At 39.4% G+C, this 9233-nt stretch overlaps 1 long non-coding RNA gene across 1 annotated transcript; it reads left to right on the forward strand.

The window, feature by feature from the left end:
• The first annotated feature begins 5099 nt into the window (after positions 1 to 5099).
• On the forward strand, positions 5100 to 5374 carry LOC113094978 (uncharacterized). The gene is made up of 2 exons (XR_003288249.1): positions 5100 to 5162; positions 5308 to 5374. It is a non-coding gene; the product is annotated as an uncharacterized LOC113094978 (long non-coding RNA).
• Positions 5375 to 9233: the final 3859 nt, after the last annotated feature.

The following is a 9233-nucleotide window of genomic DNA, read 5'->3' on the forward strand; positions in this document are numbered from 1 at the left end:
TTACTTGAGTATAACTTTTGAGTACTTTTTCCACCCCTGATCATCGCTGATGAAACAAAAGATCTAGGGAAAAAGGAGCAGGTGTCTCTGGTTTTAAGGTATTACTACAATGGCACTGTACATGAAAGTTTTTTAAACTTTCAGCAGGCTGAGAGCCTAGATGCAGCAGGGTTAAGCAGCATGATGATCAAGTGCCTTGAAAAGTATGGCCTTGAATATCGGACCAACCTATTGGGGCAGGGTTATGATGGTGCTGCCGTTATGAGTGGGAGACACTCAGGTGTTTCCAAAAGGATCCAAGATGTGGCAAAATATGCCTTTAATGTACACTGCACTGCCCACTGTTTAAATCTAGTACACTCTCAGAAATAAAGGTACAGAAAAGACAAAAAAAAGGTACAAATGCTCGTCGCTGGGGCAGTACCGCCAAGGGGAACAAACTTGTACCATACTAATGGGTACAAAGAAGTACCCCTACAGTTTGTGCCTTTTAGGTACAAATATGTACCTTTGAGGGTATAAATAGCTCATCGCTGGGGTGGTACCCCCGAGGTACAGCAATGGTACCCTTGTCATAGGTACAGAGTTGTACCCTTTTATACTGTACCTTTTGAGAGACAATTTGGTACCTTAGCAATACATTTGTACCTTAATCCACTGGTACAAAAATGTACCCCATTAGATGGTACCAATTTGTTCTCGTTAGGGGTACCACCCCAGCGACGATGCCATTGTACCCATAAAGTGGCAAAAATGTTCTTGATTAAAAGAATGAGAGCAAAAGAAAGCAATGTTTTGTTTTCCCACAATCAATGATTTAAAAGAAGTTAAACTGTACAAATTAAAATACTGGAAAGAAAATAACGACAACACACCACAATCTTCGTTTGCAATAAACTTTAATAAACAAAGTTTTTCACATTTAAACAACTTTAATAGAGAATCACTTTATGAATGCATTACTTACTGCAGTGTAAGAACATAACATAATATAATGCTTTATATTGACTAAAAGCTACTGTGAGTGTTCATTGTATGCTTAAAGGATTATTTCACCCCAAAATGAAAATTTCCTAATAATTTACTCACCCAATGCCATCTAAGATATCCATGTCTTTCTTTCCTCAGTGGAAGAGAAATTATGTTTTTTGAGGAAACATTTCTGGATTTTTCTTCTAACAATGGACTTCATTGGTTACCATCGTTTTTAAATCCAAATCGATGCAGTTTCAAAAGCCTTTGAAGTGTTTAAATGGTCTTTATGTGATCACAGCTGAAGAAGCGGTTGTTGTCTATAGCGAAACGATAGGTAATTAAAAAAAATTATAATTGATACTAATACTATTGATAATAGTTCGGATTGAGCTGATCAACAGACGGACAGGGAACTACATCATCATGATGAAAGGTCACACCAGTGCCGGCAGAAGTTTACAATGCGACCGTGCGCAGGATGATAGTTCAAATAGTATTGTTTGCTATTTTATATATATATATATATATATATATATATATATATATATATATATATACACAAGTAATAGTATTCAGTGAATATGAATAACATTCTGATGAATATGAATAGTAGTTTAAATAGTATTGCCGGCGCTGGCGTGACCTTTCAGTGTGATTACGTAGTTCCCTGTCCGTTTGTTGATCAGCTCAATCTGAACTATTGAAGGTAAAAAGTCTATAATTTTGTGATTAATCGTTTCGCTAGATAACAACCTCTTCTTCAGCTGTGATCACGTACAGCCCGTTTAAACACTTCAAAGACTTTAGAAACTGCATTGAAGCAGATACATTCTTTGCAGTTCTTCAGAGGCTTTACACTTTCATATCTGGCTCATATGTACATAAAAGGTGGCTTGAAATTCAGCAGGACATGTACAGTGGCCAACCTCGCGAACTTCAAAAACTGAGCGACACAAGGTGGGCGTGTAGGTATTCAGCCTGTCGCATTTTGAAAGATCGGCTCCCTGCAGTATTTCGTCTTCTTCAGGAGATTGTGACAATAGTGGGGATCGCTCAGTGGAAGCACGAGGCTTACTAGCACAACTTGATCTAACATTTATTGGGCTTTTGCCATCCTTCAACACAATTCTTGGTCAGTCAAAATTTTTGTCCGATATGCTCCAGTCACCTTCAGTGGACCTGGCAACAGCTGTTAATCTTGTTGAGGCATTGCTTGACACACTGCAGCAGTACAGGGATGAGAACTTTTTTGAGGACGTGGAAAGAGGTGGAGGAAATGGCTGTAAAGTGCCAAGACCGTTTCGAAAAACAAGAAAAGAGACCGCAGATCCTGAGCAGCAGGTTGTGTGGATCTGTAGTCACTTCCTCAACTGGTGTGCGTAGAGAGAACTTGGGTAACAAAGAAACCTTTAAAAGCTATATACTCTATCCAGTTATTGATTCATTCATGAGTGAGCTTGCAGAGAAGATTCTCTAAGACAAATTGTGAAATTATGCACCGAATCCAAGCACTCCACCCTAAAAGCAGCACTTTATTGTATGAAGAACCACTTTTTTCATTTGCTGAAATTTGAGTCAAATATTGAAGATTTGAAACATGAGCTCTATCAGACTAAAAGGGTTTTGGAAAGGAAAGACAAAAAACAAATGACTTCTTTCATTGAATTTGTGATATTTCTGGAACCCTTTAAGGATGTGTTTCATGAGCTTTTCAGGCTGTGTAAGATTATAATACCTGTAAGTAGTGCTGCATGTGAACGTAGCTTTTCGGCACTTAAGTTGATCAAAAACCATCTCAGAACAACAATGGGGGATGAGAGACTGAGCCATCTAGGGGTTTTGAGCATTGAATCAAGACGAGCAAAATCGATAAATATTGATGAATTTTTAAAACGTTTTAGCAGCAACCATAAAAATTGCAGAATTGTACTTATTTTTTTAAAAAAACCAGATACATAAACCCATTATAAGCCACATTTTACATAGAAAATGAACTACATCCACTGTATTTAGTCTGCAGGACAGTGGTTTTGTTGTTGTTGTTTATTTGTTTGGTGGCTAAAATGTATTGTATGTAATTTCTGTAACTTGATGTTTACTTGCTATACAATATATTGTAGTTTTCTAGAATCTTGTGTCAATCAAAGTAAATAAAATGAGTCTCAAATTCGGCGTGTACTGTGTTTTCACAGAAGTTATTGACAAAACGTCATTTGATGACACCCAGAAACATTCTCAAATAAAAAAATCATACATAAATATTTAATGCATGATTAAATAGCAAAATAAACAACTAATACTAAACTAACATTGGACTAATTAAGCTATTCTAAACTGTTTCTATAGGATCCACATATTTTACATGTTAAACTAAAAAAACCTTTTTGAACCTTTTCTTTCACTTTTGTAAAGTGAAAAGTTTATACAAATAGTATTTGATTGTTTTGATTTAGAGCATTGAATAACTGCTACTAAAATGTCATAGGGTTTCACTGTTTATTACTGATTTTAAAGGTTACTGAACTCTTGAAATGATTTGGATATACAGTTCAAACAACACAAGATTGGCCCCTCTGTATTAATCGTGGCCCCTCTTACGCCCCCAGTTGAAAAAAATCCTAGAATCGCCCCTGGGTACAAGACTGTCTACATATTTTCATTTAGAGCGAAGGAACTACTCATCCCATAAACCACCGCGCCTCACTGAAGCCACAACCGCGAACGAGCCTTTTGAGCGACTTCCAAATCTGATGACGGCCACGCAAACTTTTTCCTCCAGGGAATTTTATTTTATATAGTGAATGTGCAGTAATAGCAGTTCTTTCAGTATTAATCGTGTAAATAAATAGTGTTTTATATAGGTATTGTGTATTGATTTTTATATTTATCATCGTGTATTGTGTATATATTGTGTGCGTGTGTGAAAGCAGTTAACGATAACGTCAGCAACATGGTGCAGTGCTTTGTACCTGACTGAAATCACAGCTCAGTCGTCAACACATGTCGTCGCCAAATGTTCAGTGAATGCACAAAAAGGTATGCCTAGGCTAAATATTGTTTTGACAGTGGCATTATAAAATACTTGATATGACTCATACCGTACGAAGGCTACAGTAGGCTAGCTAAAGTGGACGATAATGCTAAATAACGCTACCAACCTCCCTGCAAAACTCACCAAAACTTTGTAGGTCTTGTCCCTCTTTCTGGCCCTTACAAAACCCACAAGCAGACCCTCGGACACACTACACTCAACTAACGTTACATGATCCTATCTGAAGTGGTTTTCAACCCTTTGAACACTTTTGTTTTCCTCCTTGAAAAAAGCCATCATGGCAGCCAAAGAGATCATGATTGCACTGATAAGTCTACCGTGCAAAAACGCAAGAAAAAAAATTAATGATCTTCAGTTCCCTTTCATAGGTCACTTCAATGCTGCGGTGACGTCACCGGTATGGGAACACCCCTCGGTGTGATGAATGTCTGAAGCCCTATACCATCCCGCCAATCCTATTGGCCAAATATTGCTTGGCACCACCCTACGCATGCGTACGCATCGTATACCTGAGTGCCACGCGCTATTTCATTCCTTCAGGAAAGCGAATCATCTGTGCCCTAAGGAAACCATCTCGCGTTCTCATCGTTTTTTCTTCGAGCAGTGTTTAACTCCTCTTCGCGGACGTGATGAGTCAACGAAAGGTAAGAGCCGTATAATGGGTTTATCATGAGGAGGCACTCATGAGAGGTTCGTTAGCAGCCTCTCTACATGTTCTCTCTGTGATAGCCTACGGCTACAGAAAAAAGAATCCGCGCTCTGGATTGTATTTTCTATAAGTCGCCTCGCGTCTAACCCCCACTATGGCTGACACAGAAAAGGTGTATTTCTTGCTGAATATTTTGTTACCCTTTTTAAAAGTATTTGTTTGTTTGTTACAAATGTTGTTTAATAATTGAATGTTTATTTGAGTATTGTATATGTTTAACAATTGCCAATAGTGACACCTAATGGTGAAAATATGTAGCATTGTACGTATGTAGGTCACGTGGTTTGATAAGCTGCATTGAGCATTGGGAAAGCACGAGGTGATCACGAACGGAGAAGTGTAAGATCGTAAGAAGTAAAAGATTTAATAAGATTGTTTGTTAAGAAGATCTCTAATGTCTCCTGAATCCTGATTGGAAAGCACACGGTATGTTTGTTTGTGTTTTGGTTAATTTTGTGTATAATTTAAGGTATTTTGTGTATTAGTATGTTTAAGCCATATGATTAATCTACAATGTAATGTAAAATGACTTCATCACAAATGTAATTGCAATTTTATTTTTATTCTTTAGTTTTTCACGGTTCTCAGATGTTTGTGATGACAAGGGGACAGACATTAAAACTGAAAATCTGAATCTGAAGGCATCAGTTGAAGCGTGTTTATTTTCTAATCACAGAGAAAAACTTCAGGAGCCGTTATAGTGAAAAATGTGCATTCACATCCTCTAAAGTGCAAGATTTCATCGTAAAAAATTAAGAGTTGCCAGCCCTCGTGGTGATCCAGTTGACCTGGTGGAAAATAGCAGCCGTCAGTGGAGGTGAAGATGTCGTCATTCAAGGGAGCAATGCGATTTCGTCGTATTGAAACTCCATCTTGCTTTTCGCCTGACTGAATTCCTTTATGTGTAGAAGAGCAGCGCAAGAAGACATTTTGCAGTGACAACCGATAGCCACAAGGCGGCGACATTGCAAAGTTTGGACAATGCAGATTTGCAAGCTAATAAGACAAAACTTCAAGGGTCATCATCACAAGTTGAGCAAGAAGTTACGCGTTCAGAAAGAGAAAGACGTCCAACAGAAAAAATGCTTGAGTTAAGACGTGATGAGTTAGCAAAAAGAGAAAGGAAGTTTATGTTCACATACTTAAACTTTAAAGCTGAAGCTCAGTTTATCAGATCTAAACTGAAAGAACAATGCTCTAAAACCGAGTTAGGTGATATGATAGTGACTGCAGAAAAACTTGAAGCAGAGTTAAAACAAACCTATGAGAGTATTCGTGCAATGAACGTCCCATCTCAAGATATAAGAAGGAAAATGGATAGCTGCACTTCAGTAACTAGTGAAGTAACTGTACTGTTGAAAAGACGTTGCGCAGAAGTTGACACCAAAGAGTTTGATGCGGAGGCTGTAAAAGAAACAGTCCTCCAGTTACTGCAAAGAGATGACGCCAAGTCAATTTATGGATCAACTGTGTCGAGAGCTGAAAAAGAAAGTCAGCAGGGAAGTCATATGTCAGTAAAAAGAGCGGAAGCAGCGGCACGCTTAGCTGCAAAACGTGCTGAACTAAATCGAGAAAAAGAAATCTCGGCTGAAAGAAAAGAGGTGCTAGCCCAACAAGAGAGGTTAAAAATGCTGGAGGAACAAAGGGATCTTGAAGTCATGGAAGCTGTATATAGTGTGTACGCAGAAGAGGAATCAAGATTGAACGCTGAAATAAGAGAAACAAACGAAAAATATGCTTTGCCTCCATGTCAGCATCCGCTGCAACACAATAGCCATTCATGCACCAAGGTTTCAACCTTTCAACCTTTAGCTCAACCGTGCTCTGAAAATAAGCTAGAGACTAAAGTAGATGAGGTTGTATTAGTGAAAGCACTAACAGAATCCCTGGCAATGACCAAACTTCCAGCTCCAGAGCCATTCACCTTTACAGGTGACCCACTCAAGTTCATTGAATGGCGCACTTGTTTTAAAGCTTTAATTGAAACAAACTGCACAACTTCAGCACATAGGCTCTTCTATCTAAAGAAGTACATAAGTGGAGATGCTCTTAGTGTACTAGAGGGAACATTTTATAGGAGTGATGAAGATGCATACACGCAAGCTTGGGCTGCCCTGAATAAACGCTATGGACACCCTTTTGTAGTTCAAAGAGCATTTAGGACAAAGCTGAGTAACTGGCCAAAAATAGGACCTAAAGAATCACTGAAATTGAGGGAGTTTAGTGATTTCCATATCTCCTGTAAAAATGCAATGCCTCATGTACATGGTTTGGGAGTTTTGGACGATTGTGAAGAGAACCAGAAATTGCTTCAGAAACTTCCTGACTTTATAACAACTCGCTGGAATAGGCATGTCAGTAAAGCACTCGATGATGAAAAGCCATACCCAAGTTTCGCTGAGTTTTCAGACTTTGTGGCAGAAGAGGCACGTATTGCATATAATCCTGTTTCCTCTCTACATGCTTTAAAACATGCAGATGAAAGGTTAGGTAAGGAGCAAAAACGTTTCAAAGCCAGTGCTCTGATGCAAAATGTTAAACCCATTTCAAAGAACTTTAATGCATTGGAAAGAGAAACCAGTACCAAACTCAACCCTTCTGCTACTCGAGATAAAAGACAACTAGAATGTATCTGCTGTCAGCAAAATCACTTCATATACAAATGTGAAAAGTTTGCGGCAATGCCTCTTGAGGAGAAGAAAAGGTTTGTCATCAACAACAAGATGTGCTTTGGTTGTCTGAGAGTCGGCCATATCTCCAAAAACTGTAGAAAGCGAGCAACTTGCAACATCTGCAGGCAAAGTCATCCCTCTCCACTTCATGAAGAACGTTTTCAAGGAGGAAAACCAGAAGCTTCATCTGACGAAAGGGCTTCCATTAGCTTATGTAGTGTGGGAATGGACAACTACAATCGCACTTCAATGATAGTTCCAGTATGGCTCTCTTGTGCAACAAAGGACAGCCCAGAAATTCTAGCCTACGCATTGCTGGACACGCAGAGCAGTAATACATTCATCATTCAGGACATCTGCGACAAACTTCAAGTACATACAGAACCTGTGAAATTAAAGCTGTCCACAATGACTGATCGAGCTACGATAGAGGATTGTCAGAGAGTAGATGGGCTAAGAGTGAGAGGCTATAGTTTGCAAGAGTACATTGAGTTGCCACCAGTTTACACTCAAGACTACATTCCCTTGGAACGAGATAGCATTCCTACTTGCAAAAAAGCTCAGAAATGGACCCACCTGCTCAGTGTTGCAGACAAAATTTCAGATCTATTGGATTGTCCTGTAGGGCTTCTAATTGGCTATGATTGTCCAAGAGCTCTAAAGCCAACCCAAGTGATATCAGGGAATGATAACGAGCCTTACGCAGTCAAAACAGACTTAGGCTGGAGTATAGTGGGATCCATAGCTCCCAATAGTTGCTCTAGAGATGTAACAGGGTTCTGTCATCGCATATCGGTGAAGGAACTCCCAGCTATAACACCTGCCTCTATAATCAGGACATTAGAAGCTGACTTCCAGGATACAGATTCAAAAGAGAGGACAATATCTCAGGAGGACATTCAATTTCTTCAACAGTTGGATGAAAGGGTTCAACACAACAGAGAAGGACATGTGGAAATGCCCTTACCTTTCAGAAAGCGTCCTCAGTTGCCGAACAATAAGAAGCTTGCTGTGGTTCGTTTGAGATATTTGAAAAGGAAAATGGAGAGAAGTCCTAAGTACAGAAAGGACTATGTGAGATTTATGGACGGTGTCTTTAGAGATGGAGATGCTGAAGAAGCAACTACCACTGGAAAAGAAGACAGTACATGGTACATCCCACACCACGGGGTGTACCACCCAAGAAAACCAGAGAAAATAAGAGTGGTATTTGACTGCTCAGCCAAATTTGAAGGCACATCTCTAAATGACCACTTACTCACAGGGCCAGACTTAACAAATGCTCTGACTGGAGTGCTGTGTAGATTTCGTGAGCATCAGATTGCTATTCTTTGCGATGTGGAGATGTTGTTCCATCGCTTTCATGTCAATCTAGATGATCGTGATTTCCTGAGATTCTTATGGTGGGAAGAAGGGAACACTGAAAAGGAACCCATGGAATATTGCATGCGAGTTCACATTTTTGGAGCAGCATCCTCTCCAGGGTGTGCGAACTATGGCATGAAATATCTAGCCAGCAAATATGAGAAGGACTACCCACTGGCAGCAAGCTTCATTCGCAAAAACTTCTACGTGGATGATGGTCTTGTCAGCATTGATTCCAATGAGAAAGCCAACAAGTTGATTAATGAAGCGAGAGATGTTTTGGCCAAAGGAAAACTGCGCTTACACAAGTTTGTGTCCAATAGCAGAGAAGTTTTGAATGCAATTCCAGAGAGTGAACGTGCCAGTGTAGTAAAGGATGTTGATCTGAACTACAATGAGCTTCCAATGCAGAGTGTACTGGGAGTAAAGTGGAACATAGAGACTGATACATCCTCATTTA

This window comes from Carassius auratus, unplaced genomic scaffold, assembly GCF_003368295.1.
Source record: "Carassius auratus strain Wakin unplaced genomic scaffold, ASM336829v1 scaf_tig00215563, whole genome shotgun sequence".
Lineage (NCBI taxonomy): Eukaryota > Metazoa > Chordata > Actinopteri > Cypriniformes > Cyprinidae > Carassius > Carassius auratus.